At 37.1% G+C, this 19,362-nt stretch overlaps 1 protein-coding gene across 3 annotated transcripts in view; it reads left to right on the top strand.

Moving 5' to 3' along the window:
* The first annotated feature begins 7,870 nt into the window (after positions 1–7,870).
* The window catches only part of CDH8 (cadherin 8), a 632,421-nt gene continuing 620,929 nt past the window's right edge, over positions 7,871–19,362 (top strand). The window contains exon 1 of one of the 3 annotated variants that reach the window (XM_089689822.1): positions 7,871–8,240. The gene's annotated coding sequence lies outside the window, so the exon portion shown is untranslated. Of the gene's footprint in view, positions 8,241–9,425; positions 9,533–19,362 lie in introns of those variants that run through there. The other 2 variants (XM_089689824.1, XM_089689823.1) reach the window with 2 other exon arrangements.

Genomic DNA, 19,362 nt, shown 5'->3' with positions numbered 1-19,362 from the left:
ATTTAATATGGCACACACAGGATAGTGGGTTTAAAACAATAGCTGGAAGATCCGATCATACACGAACAATCCGATCTGTTTTCAGTATGCAATCTTGTGATCTGGTCAGTACAGCTACAATCACATTGATGAACAAAGCATCTACGTGCTGCTGATCGATACAACACGATTGATCAATTCTGACTCAGTTTGATCAGATCCAATCTAAATTGATTACTAGAAAATCTTCACCTAATATGGTGGCCATATGGCTTTTAATAAATTATTGATTTGTTTTACGATCGATCCCTTCCAATAGTAATAATCGATCTATAGTTGACTACCTGTTCGGTCAATATGACACACGCTGGGAAGATACAGCCATAGGTTTTCAGATGCATTTCATTTGTCACCATGCAATCACATGATTTGGCTGATGGAAATACGATGAAATTCATGAGCAAAACATCTCAGTGCTGCCGATCGATGCAACAAGATCGGTAAATTATGCCCTGGCCCATCGAGTCAGTTTAATCAGATCCACTCTAAACTGATTGCAAGGGAAAGCATGCCTATTATGGTGACCATACACACTTCAATAAATAATCCATTTCTTTTCTGATCGAACTCTCCTAATAGTAATCGATTGGTGTTCAACAATCCGTTCAATCAGTATGGCAAACATGGAGAACATACGTTCACAGGTGATCAATTGTCACCATGCAATCACATGATGCGGCTGATTGAAATACGAGCAAATTCATCTCTGTGTTGCCGATCAATACAACATAATTGATAAATTCTGACCCATCAACTCAGTTTGATCAGATCCAATCTAAATTGAGCCTAAATCGATCATAAGGGACGTTATGCCTAATAAGGTGACCATACACACTTCAATAGACAATCAATTTATTTTCTAATCGATCTCTCCCAATAGTAATCGATAGTTAATCGCCAACCCATTTATTCAATATGACACACATTGCGAAGATATGTTCATAGGTTATTGATTGCATTCATTATTATTCTTATTGATGATGATTATTATTATTAGTAGTATTGCTGTTGTTGTTATTATTATGTATTTATTTATTATTATTTATAGGTATTATTATTATTATTAGTAGTAGTAGTAGTAGTATGTACGTATGTATTTATTTATCATTTATAGGCATTATTATTATTATTGTTAATTTATCATTATGTATATGTATTATTATTATGTATTTATTTATTATTATGTATAGGTATTATTATTATTATTATTATTATTAGTAGTAGTAATATTATGTATGTATTATTATTTATAGGCAATATTATTATTAGTAGTAGCAGTATTGTTGTTGTAATAATAATAATAATAATAATAATAACAACAATACTACTACTACTACTACTAATAATAATATTGCCTATAAATAATAATACATACATAATATTACTACTACTACTAATAATAATACCTATAAATAATAATTAATAAATAAATAAATACATAATAATAATAATACATATACATAATGAAAAATTAATAATAAAATAAATAATAAAAAATAATAATAATAATGCCTATAAATGATAAATAAATACATACCTACTACTACTACTACTACTACTACTACTACTACTACTACTAATAATAATAATAATAATAATAATACCTATAAATAATAATAAATAAATACATAATAATAATAATACTATACATACATAATAATAACAACAGCAATACTACTACTACTACTACTAATAATACATATACATAATAATAAATTAACAATAATAAAAATAATGCCTATAAATGATAAATAATATTATTAGTAGTAGTAGTAGTAGTAGTAGTATGTATGTATTTATTTATTTATTTATCATTTATAGGCATTATTATTATTTTTGTAATTTGTTATTATGTATATGTATTATTAATATTATTATTAGTAGTAATAGTAGTAGTAGTATTCTTGTTGTTGTTATTATAATGTATGTATTAATTATTTATTATTTAAAGGTATTATTATTATTAGTAGTAGTATTGTTGTTATTATTACTACTACTAATATTTGTTTATGAATTATTATTTATAGGTGATATTATTATTATTATTATTATTATTATGTATTTATTTATTATTGTTACTCACTTTGCAATCACATGATCTGCTCGATCAAAATACAATCAAGTTCATGAACAAATCATCTCAGTGCTGCCACGACCGATAAATTCCTACCTGGCCAGTCAACTTGGTTTAATCAAATCTGATCTAAATGCTGAGATCTGAGTCTAAATCGATCCGTGGGGAAGTTATGCTTATTATGGGGGCCATAAATGATCGATTTCTTTTCCAATTGCTCTCTCCCAATCAGTGGCGGATTGACAACTCATGGGGCCCCCTGGCAATAGGGAATCATGGAGCCCCCAGGCAATAGGGGATCATGGGTCCCCCGGGCAATAGGGGATCATGGGGCCCCCAGGCAATAGGGGATCATGGGTCCCCTGGGCAATAGGGGATCATGGGTCCCCCGGGCAATAGGGGATCATGGGTCCCCCGGGCAATAGGGAATCATGGAGCCCCCAGGCAATAGGGGATCATGGGTCCCCTGGGCAATAGGGAATCATGGAGCCCCCAGGCAATAGGGGATCATGGGGCCCCCGGGCAATAGGGAATCATGGAGCCCCCAGGCAATAGGGGATCATGGGTCCCCCGGGCAATAGGGGATCATGGGGCCCCCGGGCAATAGGGGATCACGGGGCCCCTGTGTTCTTGCCCATACTCAAAAAAGCCTATGAAAAAGGTGCCAGGGGCATCTCATGGGGCCCCCTACTGACCCCGGGCCCTCAGGCAGTGCCCAAGTTTCCAAATGGTCAGCCCGCCCCTGCTCCCAATAGTAATAATCAATCTGTAGTCGACAAATCAATCGATATGACACAGATGGGAAAGTGAATTGTAATCAATAATTGGAAGCTCTGATTGTAAGGTATGGATTGGATCTCGTTTGTCACCATGTAATCTCATGATCTGGTCGATCAAATTGATGAACACCTCAGGGCTGCTGATTGATGCAACACAATTGATAATCTCTGGCCCAGTCGATCGATTCAGTTTGGTTAAATCCAATCTACATGGAATCTGAGTCAATTGGAAGGAAAGTTATGTGTGTCCGATTATTTGCAGAGTCTATCAATTTGATTGCATTGCACATTGCTCGATAGATAAAATTGAAGCGTGTATGGCCACCAATAGATCATTCACCGATGCAACCATCCTGATTGATTTGCACATCGATTGGATAGCGTGTATGGCCACCATTGGTTTGTTTGCCAATTTGAAACGTTTTGATTGGATTGCACAACGATTGAATAACAAACGCTAACTGTGATGGTCTCGTTATCTGGCCATACACGGTTAGAAAATCATTCAAAAAACATTCGATATGGTCAATCGTTCAACTTTCGAAGTATTCGTACAGTAGGCTAATTTTGATGATTGAAATACAAAGTTTTATGGCAAAAAAAATGAACTTCCATGCAGATTTTGTGAGACTAAGCAATCGATTTTCTAGTTGAATCGATCGAAAATCTACAGCGCATGTGTGTGTCAAAATGTAACCCCAAAAGTGTACTCGATCGACCAAAATGTACCATTTATGTTGTTATCGATCGATAAGGTGTCAATAATTCGAGGACAAATAATCGATACCATGATAGCGTTATCACATGCACATTGGACAGATCTTTATCTATCTGACGGGTTTTTTTTTTCAAACCGTTTATGGCCAGCATTAGGTTGTTAGCCAAATGAAAGGTTTTGATTGGATAAAAAACACTTCTGCCGGCCATAGACGGTTCGAAAATCGGACGATTTTCTCACTGTTAGTGGGTTAATTGGTCGGCCGTTTTTCGTGTTTTTTGCACATTTTTTTTTCGGTCATCTTGGAAAATTTGCAGCCGATTTTGACGATCAGCCGATTTTCCCAGCAATGGTGGGCAACTCGGCCAATCGTTTTACCAATAAAAAATTTGCACATGAGCCGTGACCTGCAAGAGACAGAAGTTATGGGGTGAACTTTATGATTTAGTCGGACGATTTTTTTTAGCGTTGGTGATAACGTCGGCCAAACGAACAACCAATTTTTTTTTTTTCCGAAAAATTGGCAGCACTAGTGCAGATTGATCAAAATGTTCAAATTGGCGAACAATCTAATGGTGGTCACAAACAGTAATGCAGGCCATAGATGGGTCGAACATCTGCCAATTAAAAAAAAATAAAAAAAAATTGGTTGTTCGTTTGGCCGACGTTATCACCAAAAAAAATCGTCCAATTGGGGATCTAATTTCCCTTCCGTCTGGCAGATCGGATTGGATGAAAATGGACAGGTGTGCGGTGGAGCTGCGTTTCCCAAAATGCGCGGTGGAGATGCGTTTCCCAAACTGTGTGGTGGAGCTGTTTCCCAAACTGTGTGATGGAGCTGCGTTTCCCAAAATGCGCGGTGGAGATGCGTTTCCCAAACTGTGTGGTGGAGCTGCGTTTCCCAAACTGTGTGATGGAGCTGTGTTTCCCAGAATGTATGGTGGAGATGCGTTTCCCAAAATGTGCGGTGAAGCTGCGTTTCTCAAACTGTGTGGTGGAGCTGCGTTTCCCAGAATGTGCGGTGGAGCTGCGATCCCAGAATGTGCGGGGGAGCTGCGTTTCCCAGAATGTGCGGTGGAGCTGCGTTTCCCAGAATGTATGGTGGAGATGCGTTTCCCAAAATGTGCGGTGGAGCTGCGTTTCCCAGAATGTGCGGTGGAGCTGCGTTTCCCAGAATGTGCGGTGGAGCTGTGTTTCCCAAAATGTGCGGTGGAGCTGCGTTTCCCAGAATGTGCGGTGGAGCTGCGTTTCCCAGAATGTGCGGTGGAGCTGCATTTCCCAACATGTGCGGTGGAGCTGCGTTTCCCAGAATGTGCGATGGAGATGCGTTTCCCAAACTGTGCGGTGGAGCTGCGTTTCCCAGGATGTATGGTGGAGCTGCGTTTCCCAAACTGTGTGGTGGAGCTGCGTTTCCCAAACTGTGTGGTGGAGCTGCGTTTCCCAAACTGTGCGGTGGAGCTGCGTTTCCCAGAATGTGTGGTGGAGCTGCGTTTCCCAAAATGCGTGGTGGAGCTGCCTTTCCCTAAATGTGCGGTGGAGCTGCGTTTCCCAGAATTTACGGTGGAGATGCATTTCCCAAACTGTGCGGTGGAGCTGCGCTTTCCAAAATGTGCGGTGGAGCTGCGTTTCCCAGAAAGTGCTGTGGAGCTGCATTTCCCAGAATGTGCGATGGAGCTGCGTTTCCTAAAATGTGCGGTGGAGCTGCGTTTCCCAGAATGTGCGATGGAGCTGCGTTTCCCAAAATGTGCGGAGGAGCTTCGTTTCCCAAAATGTGCGGTGGAGCTGCGTTTCCCAGAATGTGCGGTTGAGCTGCGCTTCCCAATATGTGCGGTAGAGATGCTTCTCCCAGAATGTGCGGTGCAGCTGCGTTTTTTGTCGGCAAAAATGGGAGCATCATTTCCTCACCGCCTGTAAGTTGCCTCTGAAGCGCCATCTGAACGTGGATCAGGCTTCAGAGGCAAGGGAGATTTAGACGCACATTTAGGCTCACACCTTTGCAATTTGCAGTGCGTTTTCAGATTTGCAGAAACACACTACAGTCCATTTAACAGGATTTCCTATGGGTCACATTCACATCTGTGCCTTTTCTGGAAAGATTTATGAACTACAGCCCATGTGCTCTAAATTTAGTAAATTTCCCCCATTATCTATGTCATTTTTTAAAAAATATTTTACATTTTTTATTTATTTTAATTTTTAAATATTTTATTTTGTAGATTTTTATTTTATTTATTTTATTTTTCTATTTTTATTTTATATATGTTTTATTTATTTTTATATTGTTATGTATTTTTCATACAAAGCCAGCTCATCCCTGCGAATCCATCATCTGTGCGTTTTCTGGAAAGGTTCACTGACTTTTTTTGCCTAGGCTTCAATGGAAATTAATGAGAAACGCATGTACAGGCATTTTTTTATGCGTTTCCTGCATGACAACAGACACCTCCCCCTAGCAGCATTAACACATCCTAAAAATGTGAAACACAAAATACATCAAAAACGCATGTGAAAAAACCGCAAACCGCGCCGTAAAATGCACTGGAAAAACACATCAACCTGCATAGGTGAGAACCTTGTGGATAATGGCACCCAAATGTACGCTGGCGCATTGCTCAGCGACAATTCTGCCCGTGACTCCAAATTGCAAAGTGTGAATGGAGTCTTAGCTGATTGGTTACTAGACACAGCTGCACTACAGCCCATGTGCTCCAATTTTAGTAAATTCCCCCCATTATCTATGTAATTTTTTTTAATCTTTTAAATTTTTTTATTTATTTAAATTTCTTAATTTACATATATTTTTCTAGATTTTTGTTATTTTATTTTTTAATCGACATATATTTTTTCTAGATTTTTGTTTATTTTATTTTTTAATTGACATATATTTTATGTAGATTTTTCTTTATTTTATTTTCTAATGTACATATATTTTTTGTAGATTATTCTTTATTTTATTTTTTAATTGACTTTTTTTTGTCGATTTTTGTTTATATTACTTTTTAATTGACATATATTACTTGTAGATTTTTATTTTATTTTTTAATTGACATTTTTTTGAAGATTTTTATTTTATTTTTTAATTGACATATATTGTTTGTCGATTTTTGTTTCTTTTAATTTTTAATTGACTTATATTATTTGTAGATTTTTATTTTATTTTTTAATTGACATATTTTTTTTGTAGATTTTTGTTTCTTTTATTTTTTAATTGACATATATTTTTTGTCGATTTTTGTTTATTTTATTTTTTAATTGACATATTTTTTGTCGATTTTTGTTTCTTTTATTTTTTAATTGACATATATTATTTGTAGATTTTTGTTTCTTTTATTTTTTAATTGACATATATTATTTGTTGATTTTTATTTGATTTTTTTAATTGACATATATTTTTTGTCGATTTTTGTTTCTTTTATTTTTTAATTGACATATCTTATTTATAGATTTTTATTTTATTTTTTAATTGACATCTATTTTTTGTCGATTTTTGTTTCTTTTATTTTTTAATTGACATATATTATTTGTAGATTTTTTTTTTTTTAATTGACATATTTTTTGTAGATTTTTGTTTCTTTTATTTTGTAATTGACATATATTATTTGTCAATTTTTGTTTCTTTTATTTTTTAATTGACATATATTATTTGTCGATTTTTATTTGATTTTTTAATTGACATATATTTTTTGTCGATTTTTGTTTATTTTATTTTTTGATTGACATATATTTTTTGTAGATTTGTATTTATTAATTTTATTTTTATTCATTATATATATATATATTTTTTTTTTCTTTTTTTTTCATATTTTTATTTATTTTTCATACAAAGCCAGCTCATCACCCACATCCCTGCAAATCCATCATCGCAACTTATCGTCCCTGCAAGGGTTATTAACCCCCCACCGGACCCTTTTAAATAACGAAACCACCCCCCGGAGGACCCCTTGATCATTCCCCACGTCCTATCCATATCCATAGATTAACAACACCCCTCTGATATTATTTACGACCCCAGGGATGGGAGGGGGGGATCAGCGTAATCCTTCAGCAGCTGAGGGGTTAACGGCCGCCTGCACGCCGTCAGGACAATGATTGAATCAACAATGACAAGAAAAGTTGGGCACTTGGCTTGAAATGATAATAAAGAAGAGAAGAGAGAAGGAAAAAAAAATAAAAAAGCCTCCCTGAATGTTGAATCGACGGACCAGCCTCCCCAGACTGGCAGCCCAATAAGAGCTGACAGGGGAGGCTCTTGGTAAGATCACTTTCTCAAACCCTTCACTGTTTTGCTCAGCAGCCAGGCACATTGGAGCAGCTCACTGATAAAATTCGAGGATTTACTGGGAATATCCCTCTCGCCTCTTTTGTCTGCGTGCTTTTCTTCTTTTTTTTTTTCCTCTCTCTCTCTCTCTCTCTCTCCTTCCTTCTCAATGCACTGCTGATGTGCGGAGACACAGACCTGCATCTTCTCCATCAGGACCCATAGAGCCGGAGAAGAGAGTGCATCAGTATGAAAAGGCGCAGGAGCCTGGCTGAGTGAGGGGCTTATCCAGGATCCAGCTTGGCACTACTAGAAGTCCAACCTTTATTTTTTTATGATATCCTTTGGAGGGATGGACTGATCATTGGCACAGTAAGTACCCACCTTCTTCTTTTTTTTATTTTTTTATTTGTGCAGCACTTTTTTTTTGGGGGGGGGGGGTCTCGTCAAATCTGCGACTTCTCGGCTGCTTGGGGTCATGGAGAGCCATCCTGCAGTAAAAGGTCCATGAGAGTTTGGTGTGGTAGCGGTGCAGATCTCCCGGTACCTCCACCTCCTCCTTTACATTTAATCACTGTTTGCATTCCGAGCAGATGTCAGCTTGCCGTCATGTCCTGAAATGGTTTGCCTTTTTTTTTTTGCATGCTGAGAATAAATATCATTGGCGACCCTCCTATGTCAATTGATGGAGATCAGTCAAGCCGGCGACTGGGGGGGGGGCAATCTAAAGGGAATCTAAAGGGAACAGGTGGGGTGATGCCTAGAGAGACCTGTAAGATTTACACCTACTGCATGACACTTGCTTGGAGTCGACTATTTAGATATTCTAATTTGATTGCAGCTTGCTTGTCAGATTCTAGCTGTAGGTGGCAGGTACTTTCCTCCTCTCGTTCCTCATCTCTCTCTTTTTTTTTTTCTCTTTCCTTGGCTGCCTCTAAAACCCCAGAAATCCCAAAACTTATCCCTGCCGTTCTATGGCAGGTTAGAGACATCATTAAAATATGAAGTGGTGGCTAGACGTAGCATTATGTGCCTGGAGCTTAATGCTTCCATCCTGGCTGTTGCATCTAGGGACCTGTGCTCTACGGAACGTCTTGCATTGATGACACTTGATGGTGCAATAGAACAGATTCTGGATCCACACCATCGGATTAAGGAGATCCGGTCTTGCTCAAGCCCAACGTCTTGACTCCCCTTTTTTCATTGACACTTCTGTGCATAGCTGCAGCAGCTGAGGGGTTAAGGCGCTGCAGCACCATGCAAATCTGGAGAGCACTGCAATAGATAAGCATCGGAATTAATTATGGAAAAATGATGCAAAGAGCCAAGCAAAAAAAAAAAAACCCGTCATATTAAAGTACGGGAGAGATAGTCAAATGGTATGGAAGGGTTTTGCATGGATGCAAGGCTTGTATTCCAACAGGTTTGCAGAATAGAGGAATAGCCTAGATCTTAGACATACGTGTTTATGTGCAGCTGAAGTTGCCAAGATTTATGGATGTTATAAAAGGAAATGAGAATTGTCTACAAATTTTTGTTTGAAACCTGTTGGAGCTCTGGGTTGCAACCATTTTTTTGGAGGGACTGCATGCAGTTTAAAGGAGTTCCTGGTTGTCCCTAGTTATCAGTCTACTCAGCGATTCCAAACTCAAGCTGGGCTTCAGGTAGGTTAGATACGGATAAAAAGTTGGCTATCACATTTTTATATCACAGAAGCCATCTATAAAACATTCATCAAAAACCATGCTGGTTACATCCCACTAGGTCCTCAGAACTGGCATTCGAATAACAGTTCTAAACCTTTGAAAAAAAATGATAGAAATATAGATTCATACCTATTAATATCCATAGGGATTTTAAAGCCTGATATTGCCTTCCAATTTTTTTTTTTCTTTTAAGATTTAATTTTGAGGGTTACTAGGATTTGATGTGTCTACTGGAGGTCTGTCCTTTCTTTAATTATTTTTGGCTCGGCACTGCCGGCTGAATATCAAATGTGGGACGTTTGTGGGTCTTTCCACATATACATCTCAGATCGATTTAATTTGAGACGTGTTGCTGCATTTTAATTGATGCTCAGAAGATAAGATGGCAGAGAAGGGCAGGTGTAACTAAGAGAGACAAAAAAAAGTATAAATATTTTATGATCACACGTGCGCTGTCTCATTTCCATATTGAGGTGCTTTTGGTATCTTATGTAAATTTTGGATACAGCCAAATAGAAGTGTGCCATCATCAAACAACACGGCGGTTTACTTCCTACAGACACAACTGTACAATCATTTATTTCTTAACCAAGTGAGGGCCAAAGGCTACATTTTTTTTGTGATTGAATGATGACAGATCAAAATGATAAGAGTTTACCGCTTTGAGAAAAACATGTTTATGGGAGTATTTCTGGTCACTTGGAAAACGACCAGTCAACTCCCATTTTTTTATTTAAATCCAATAAATTAGGTATCTAGTTTTGGGAAACTTTTTGAATTAGAAAAGAAAAAAATCATTACCTTTTGCCTTCCATTACCTTTTACGTTTTCGAAAAGGATGATTCTTGTGACAGCTTAAAGAACAGTCTTTGAGTCATACCTGTAAAGAAGGCATTTTCTGTCTGTCATCTGCTTCGTAATTATTGATTCTTCACCTTTGCTCAACAGTGGAGTACTCACAGGACGCCTGAGAAGTTTATTGGGTTTTTAATGAGTCTGCAAATAACAGTTTGGAGATCACTAGGGCAAGTAGATCCTTTCTAGGGTTGTAGGTCAGTTATGTCACCCTACGTCTTCGATGTACACGGATGACTTTGGTTACCAGTTCAAATGTTTGGATAAATCACAAGTAAATGATAATGTTGTCCAAAGTCTAGAGGTTCTGCTTCTGTTTTTCGTAAATATCGTAAAAGGCACAAAATACACTATTAGTGGTTTAAATTAGATAGCTTTTAGTATTTTTGGTCAAGGTTATTTTATTTAAATTGGAATAAATTAAGATGAATTATGAATAATTTATTTGGAATTCAACATGAAACAGATGGTAAAGGATACAAGCATAAATGATTAGTTGGATGTAAGTACTATGGGGGGAGGGTCATTTGGGGATAAAGATATATATGCTTAGTGTGAATAGCATATGATATTAATAATGTTAATAAATACATCGTCTAAGAGCTTCAAGTAAAAAGCATCTCAAATTTGAAAAATATTTCATTTTTTAAAAAGAGAATTTGGAAAATTTAAGTTGTATATGTTGAGCTTTGTGTGGTTTCTTTGCCTCTGTAAGTGCTTTTGCATGTCTTGATTTAGGCATTTAGAAATTAAACTTTCCATCCAATGGGGTCCTTCTGCTGTTTACACTTGAACAACTTCAGCTCATGAAAGACAGTATCAACGGCTTTTGTTACTCATCCACTTTATTGGAATATATTTAATATATGTTGTTCACTCTCACCACTTGCTCATGAAGAGCACCCTAAATTTCAAGACCCTTTTATTTGGTAAGAGGCCCAAAACACTCAAAGGACAATAGTGATTAATGATGTGCAATCTTTTTCCTACCCTGTTGTAATACCATAATTATATCTTCATCACAACTTGCACAAAGTTTGTTGTTTTTTTTTAAGGGCCCTGTAGAGAAGGAACTAAAATGTAATTCCCCAGACATAAATGACAACAGAAAATAGTAAGCTCAACGGGTTTCTGAGCATGGCTGGAACAAAGCTACTGATCTGAAGTTTGTTAGCAAAGGCAGGGGGTTCGAACGTTCTATGTGTACATTCAATTTCTATAACAGCTGGCTCTGGGTATAACAAAGACTATTATTAAGCGGTGTGAAAAATGTAAAATCTCTTCTCATTATGTTTACTACAGCGCTGATGTGATTGAACTTTTGAGGCTGGTTATAGTGAGTGCAATTACTTATAGAATGTCTTCTGGAAGAAGAAAAAAAAATATTACACATGAACTCTGGTTGGCAACCTAGATTAAATGCTTAGCTGTAATCGGTGTATATTCTTGGCTTGAAAGAGGCAGTCAAACAAAGACTATTTCTAATGCTGAAATGCGAAAGTGTCAAGTTGTTCATTTCTCCTGTTTCGGTGTGTTATTGCCTAAAATCAAGCTTTCGGATTCATTTTTACTTTGTCATTGACAGTTGATGTTCAACAGATCAAAAAATTTGACTTGCTGTCAAAGGTGACCAGCCAGTTGGATCAAATAGTTAATTTGTATAATTTACACAAGAAACTGGTTGTGAGTTGGGTTGTAGACGATACAGCAGGGTGCCCTTCAGCAGGTTGCCTACTGTGCTGTCCAACATGGACTAAGTTCAGCGTACCATAAGGACTTTCAACATCAGCAGAAAGATACAGATAAAGCTTTTCTTTTATATTATGAGCTAGGATTTTTGTTCCTATATGGCTTTAAAAGTTCTCATGAAGACTGGCTCCGTTCTATTGAACGAAAGTACCTTAAAGTGAGAATGGAAGCATTCCAATGAATAACGTTCTCTAGTGTTCTCAATTGGATCAATTGGCTAATTTTGTATAATTTATACAACAAGGTTGTGAGTTTGGTTGTTGACAATACAGCAGGGTACCCTTCAGCAGGTGGTGTTGGCTCTTTTTGGGGATTGATTTGAAGGAGACTTCAGCTACCTTAGCCTGAGCAAAGGTATTACAGTCGGAGGACACAGTGGGAGGTAATAGCACCAATACAGTTGCTGGACCCTTCAGCAGGTTGCCTACTGTGCTGTCCAACATGGACTAAGTTCAGTGTACCATGAGGACTTTCAACATTAGCAGAAAGATACAGATAAAGCTTTTCTTTTATATTATGAGCTAGGATTTTTGTTCCTATATGGCTTTAAAAGTTCCCATGAAGACTGGCTCCGTTCTATTGAACGAAAGTACCTTAAAGTGAGAATGGAAGCATTCCAATGAATAACGTTCTCTAGTGTTCTCAATTGGATCAATTGGCTAATTTTGTATAATTTATACAACAAGGTTGTGAGTTTGGTTGTTGACAATACAGCAGGGTACCCTTCAGCAGGTGGTGTTGGCTCTTTTTGGGGATTGATTTGAAGGAGACTTCAGCTACCTTAGCCTGAGCAAAGGTATTACAGTCGGAGGACACAGCGGGAGGTAATAGCACCAATACGGTTGCTGGACCCTTCAGCAGGTTGCCTACTGTGCTGCCCAACATGGACTCAAGTTCACGTACCGTAAGGACTTTCAGTATTAGCTAAAAGATACAGAAAAAAAAGCTTTTTTTAATATTATGAGCTAGGAATCCGTTTTCATGTATGGCTTTAAAAAGTTCTAATAAAGACTGGACCCGTTTTTTTTAACGTTCTCTAGTAGACTTTCTTCATAAAGAAGTTTATTTTGGTGGAAAGGTAAAATACTACAATGACACATTGGGGTCGATTTAACCAATGGAGTACATTACCACTTACTGCGTTAGCTTAAAACATAATTGATTTGAAGAGAAAATTCTTAACTTGTGATGGGATGAGTGCAGAAGAACACATTTAATAAGGTCTTCAAAGTAACACATGGCTATGAACACCAATTTTGAACTGGCATCTAAATTATAAACATGTATCCTAATGATTTAGATAAAAGTAGACATGGGGCACTTCAAAGCAGTAGCAAGAGGTAACTACCACCGAGCAAATTCCAAAGCATGAATAATCGGAAGATGTATATCCTTGATAAAAGGCAGACTTAATGTGATATTTTTTATATGAGAGTTTTTTTACCAATACCAATGGGTGGTGAGCCAAAGCAACCAAACAGAGGTCTCCTGTCATCAGTTTAGAGCAGTCAGAAGGATGAAGGAGAGGTTACTGTAGTTGGACACCACTCCTCATAAATTAAATAAACCCAACAGATGTCTATATCTGTAATATGAATGTATGTCCTTGATTTACACAACATTCTTCTTTGAAATAATGAGAAATAAGTAATTAGTAACCCTATATCCTAAAATGGTAATCAGAGTGTTAGTTGTCTGTAACAAGAACAGAGAAAAAAATCATGTTTCTATTCATTGTATATCTTCTAGAAGCTATATTTTTGTATTGACCTACATTTAAAAAATTTATGGTCATTGTGTGAAGATCCCATTCACAAGTTCTTTTACTGACTACTCTCTGATCGAAGAGTTTGCTGCCCATTTTCTCTTAACTTCATTCATTGAGTCATAGAATGGATATCTCGTGAGTCTACAACTGCAGCTGGCTTATTTCATAAGGCTGTTCAAAGAGTGAGGACATTGTGCAGAGCCCCGTAACACATTTCAGCTACTGGATCCATATCAGTAAAATATGGATTTTGATAGTTTGCTATGGGTTACTGCACTTTGCACATTATCATTGCTCTTTGCTCTGCCTTGTTAATAAGCCAAGATATGCATTGGTGTTGGCAAGGTAAGTTCTGGCAGACAGTAGAGAACTGAATGTGGAGAGATAGATTTACAGAACTGGAAAATCATCTTATATCTCACACAAAAAAAGAAGGGACTAAAGTCAACTTTATACCACATTACATCATATAGAGATGTGATGAATGGACAATTTTGGAGTATACACTACTACTTAAAATACCCTACAGCTTTTCAAAAAGATGTATATTGTTTCCCGTTATTGCTAGAAAAATTTGCAAGACTTCCTTTATTGTTTCTGAGCATCCCCTGAAATATGGTAAATTATTTCCAGTGACCCCCTAATAAATATAATGATGGATTAAATACAAAAGCAACACTATAATAAAGAATCAGCAGTATCCTTTCTGCTCACCGCTCAGTTCCCAGGTAAACCCTTGTGGATTCTGCATTTTAAACATTATCCTTGTTGCTTACATTGCCTTGCAACCAGCAAGTCCATCAAGACTCCTTAAGGAGCATACTCCAGGACCATTAATGTCTGGGGAGCCAAGACAGGGCTTTTTATATTCTGATCAACACACCCGATCAGGATATGCTTGCTCCAGTTCAGTAATAATGAATATACTGAAGCAAGGACCTACCTCGAACGTATCTTCAGAAACAAGTCATCAGTAACTGAGTTCCTTTAAATGCATAATAATACCAGTCAGAAATCTATTTTAAACTTCAAACTGCTGCTTTGGGCTGTAGAATTACCCATTGCATCTGTCAGGAGTAGTAGAGGCATAAGTATCACTGACTGGGAATCTTCAATAAATTGTCAAGTTCTATTACAGCATTGATTGACCAATTGATTCATCAAAACTGAGACGCTTTATATTTGAAGAATAACACAAAAGATGCTGAAATGGTATTTCAGTGTAAAAAAAAAATCTATACATCAATTCAATATAGTTGTGGGTTCAATCAGTAATAGAAGGAGAGAAGGCATTAATGTTGTTGTATGGGATGCTAAAATTTAGGAAAAGGGTCCTTTGTAAACTTTGGTTGAAAACACATGTGATCATTAGGTTAGTTGTCTTTATATAGTGGAACTATATCCAGAAAATAACTCTTGGGTTTATATGGAGTTAACCCTTATCTATTCAGTAGTCTGAGTATACCAGCAGAGGCTCATTGTAAGCTGAAATTCCTTTACAGAGCAAATCTAAGCAATTTCCATATATGTATTTCTATGGAGTATCCTCTAGGGGACCAATGACACCAGAGTTATGGTGTCAGTGGCTTTTTAGCTGATTTTTTATAGGATTTAATTATTAATACACTTCAGGATAGGGATGGGCAAATCTATTTGTGTGTGGTTCGTTAAGGGTTCAGCAAATCTTTTTCCAACTTTGGCAAACTTGAACATAGAAGCAAACCCTGTCGAAGTCCATGGGAAGGGATAGGTGTAGGAACCTTGTTGTTAAATTCTGGGCATTTTATCGCTAATAGGTAAACTGCTGCAAATAAGGCAGGGGAAGCTAAACACTGGCATGTGGGACATTTTTCAATTCAAAATCATTTATTTTAAAAATTCCATACAGAGATAAGATGGTCTTTTCATGCAGCTTCAAGAACAAGGCTGAGAATACACAAATTATTGAAATAATATGCTTGGGGGATGCCTTAATGCTTTACACTGTGTTAAAAAAACTACAATTTTCACAGGCAGTATCAATGACAGCACATACTGGCAGCACACATTTGGCTATGGAACTGATTTTCTTTTTTTTTTACAATTAGTTTGGCTTTCACACAGCAGCATCCCAATCTGATTCAAATGTTTTTTTTCAGGTAGTTTTAGCAGCAACTGATGCCTTTTCATTAAATGCTAACAGATCTCCTTTTAAGGGGTAGATAGAAATTGACCAGGAGCTTACTGTGTCTGTCTCTGTCCTCACTGATGCAAAACTGCCCTGCTGCTGGCCAATTTCTATCAAACTCCTATTATGAATTAAAGTGGCTGTACACCTTCCACGTGAAAATGAACAAAGCATAGCCTTGTATACTGTGTAATAGCCTCTATCCAAAGCACTGAGTGTCTTTTCTTTCTGCTGTCTCTTTTCTCTGCTATCTGTATGGATCACTAATAATAGTCATAGCCAACGCCACAGCATTCCTGGTGATGGCCCTCCCTCCAGCACACAGCAGCTCAGCCTCAGGTTTGTATATTTCCCTATTGGACTGTGTGTGTGTGGGAGGAGGGGGCTTGTCCATTCCCTCCACTCAGGTTTCAGATTTCACTGAGTTCTTGGCTCTAGATCCCCACCTCCTGCCTGCTACTTCTGATATGTGTACTTTGAACCAATAGAGAGAACATAGGGTTGATAATAAACAGGTACAACATATGTAGTAGGATTTGTGTCATCTCTGTGTATCAGCTAGTCACTTCATTGGCCATTTGTAAGGATTTACAACTACTTTAAGATACTCTAGAGCAGTGGTCTCCAAACTGTGGCCCAGGGGCCGAATGAGGTCCTTTGCCTGCTTTTATCTGGCCCTTGGGACACTATATAATTCACTGACACCAATGAAAGGCATAATTCCTCCTAATGACATCAATGATAGGCAAATTTCTACCAATTTGATAAATGATGGGACATAGCTCTCCCCAATGACACCAACAATGGGGCCCAATGGCAATACTTCCCAATGGCACCAATTTCTCCCACTGTCACACAATGATAGGAGAATGTTTACTCCCACTGATGCTGGGACATTTTGTATTCCCATTTGCCCATAGTCTGGCCCCCCTAAAGACTGAAGGACAGTAAACTGTCCATTTATTTAGAAAGTTTGGAGACCCCTGCTCTAGAGGATACAGCAGTGTAAAATTGGACATCAACAGGACAGTATTTTTATTGAGGATAATAGACCTAAGTGGTGCATGCCTAACTTTTATTTTATCTATGAGGATAGGTAGTTGTGGTGAGTGTTAGTTATATAAGGTGAGGTGGTGGTGGTTTAGGTATTTTTGTACTTTTGTTTATTCTCTTTCAATTGATGCAAGGGCTTGCTGTGAATAAAAGGCAGCTCCTAGGACAGGTTTTCCATTCTTAACACCCCAAACATAAAAAAGCCCTATCAACATAAAATAAACAAAAAAACACAAAAGAAACGAAAACCCCAAAATACCAGCGCTGAAACAAAAGTCTATTTTATTTTAAGGAAAGCCTTGCAGCAATAAAAAAAAGTGTTTTCCCTAAAATAAAGGTCCTATTAACTCTATATAAAATAAAAACTAATACACCTCCAAATAAATGAAAATTCCAAAATGCATCTTTTTTAAAGGAGTCTTGCAGCAGTTTTCTATAGATGGGTCAGCAGCTAAAAGTGACCACTAACATCAGTCATGAAATGAAAGTAAACAAAAAACCCAATGAAAATAAAAAAATAAAACGCAAGCAAAAGGGTTGATTCTCCCCCTAAAGGAAATTAATTTCCTACCTAATCTCAATTTCTCCCTGTGCAGTTTGTTGGATTTCCCTATGCTTTTCCTGCAACAGCTTTCAATTCACTGACACATTTTGGCTGCTCTGTACCCTTCTTTATAATGAGGGGGCTTTCTATCAAAAAGCCCCTTATTGGCCTTTGCAAGCCTGCTGGCCATAATTCAAAGGCCCTGCATTGCATTATAAATTAAAAATCTTCCAGGAAAATCTGTACCTAAATGTGCCAGGCCCACAAATATCAAATCTGCAGGATTTGCCTCAAACCCATAGTATTGGTAAACCCAAATCTTATCCCTATTGCTAAAAGAGCAACCAGGTACTCAAAGTTGAACTCTAGACATATATAAAAGAGACAAATAATGCAGCTATGTAATCATTAATACATCATTAAATATTCCTTAAGTTTCTAAATTTGACCTTGTATCAGCCTCTTGCTGTCCCTGTACAGAAGGTCTAGGCCATGAGAGGGAAAAAGAGCCCAATCAGTTCATGGGCTCATCAGAAACTTGCTGATAGTATGATAAAGCCGAGTGGCTGAGAGATGAGCTCACCACTGTGCTTCTTCTCCTTTCACTGTCCAGTCACAAGCTGGGGGAAAGTTAGGGAATGAGTTGGGCTCACAGGAAGGGTGGTTAAATGAAAAGTGAGCACATCTAGTAGCAATAAAAAGTGCTGTGGGTTGCGAATTCCTGAATCAAAGGTGAATATTGCAGGAAAAAATAGTTTGGTATTGTACTATTTTATGGGCTCTTAATTTTTATCTTATTATTTTTAGCTGGAGTTCTGTTTTAAATGTGTAGAAGAGCTCTGGTTGTCATAACAAAACTGTAAGTTGGATGAAGGGTAATTTAGAGGTTAGAAGCAGCAAGTCCCACCATTTTCTATCTAAATCTGAGTTTTTATTGGAGTTCCACTTTTCATTTTTTACAGTCAGGAATGCACTTACAACTGAAAATGTAAGGAGTGAGACAACAGAAGACAGGAGAACTTCCTTTCTTGGTAGTTTTGTATTGTAGTGTTGTTGGATTGAATAGCCAATTCATATTTTGCACTGGAGTATTACTATTAATATTAACTATTAACATTATTATTAATGGAGTAGTACTGGAGTAGCAATGGAATATTAATTTAAGATATATTTCTCCATTGTTTAATTTCTCCCTCATTCACGCGATACTTCTGTATATATGACATTTGAATGCTTTTGTTGCCAATCGGTTTAGCTTACCAATGTAAAATTCAGTTTTTGAAGAGTGCAATTGTTACTGTTTGTGCTCTTTTGTTTCATAACCACAAACTTGTACAAATTCATTTAATAAGCCATGCAAAGATATTAAGTAAGGTATAATGACCTTTTTTGAACATAGTAAATATCTGGTGGCTAAAAGCTGATTTTTTTATTGGTTGATATAAATTGGTGTAAATAATTCCTCTGTTATATTATTGTGCAAAGGAGCAAAATCAGATATATGTATCATCATTTTTTAACAGTCAGATCAGCTAAAGAATCTGATTGGTATTGATTATTGCACATTGCCCTTTGTTTCATTAAAGTGAAATTATTTACAGCCAATCCATATTTTAATCAGGACTGCAATGTCTGAAGGTAATTTTTTTGTA

The sequence above is a fragment of the Staurois parvus genome, unplaced genomic scaffold, assembly GCF_062004578.1.
Source record: "Staurois parvus isolate SC_StPar_1 unplaced genomic scaffold, SC_StPar_1.0 ptg000498l, whole genome shotgun sequence".
NCBI lineage: Eukaryota > Metazoa > Chordata > Amphibia > Anura > Ranidae > Staurois > Staurois parvus.
Note: the sequence above shows the minus strand (reverse complement) of the source record. Positions and strands in the feature narration are given on the sequence as shown.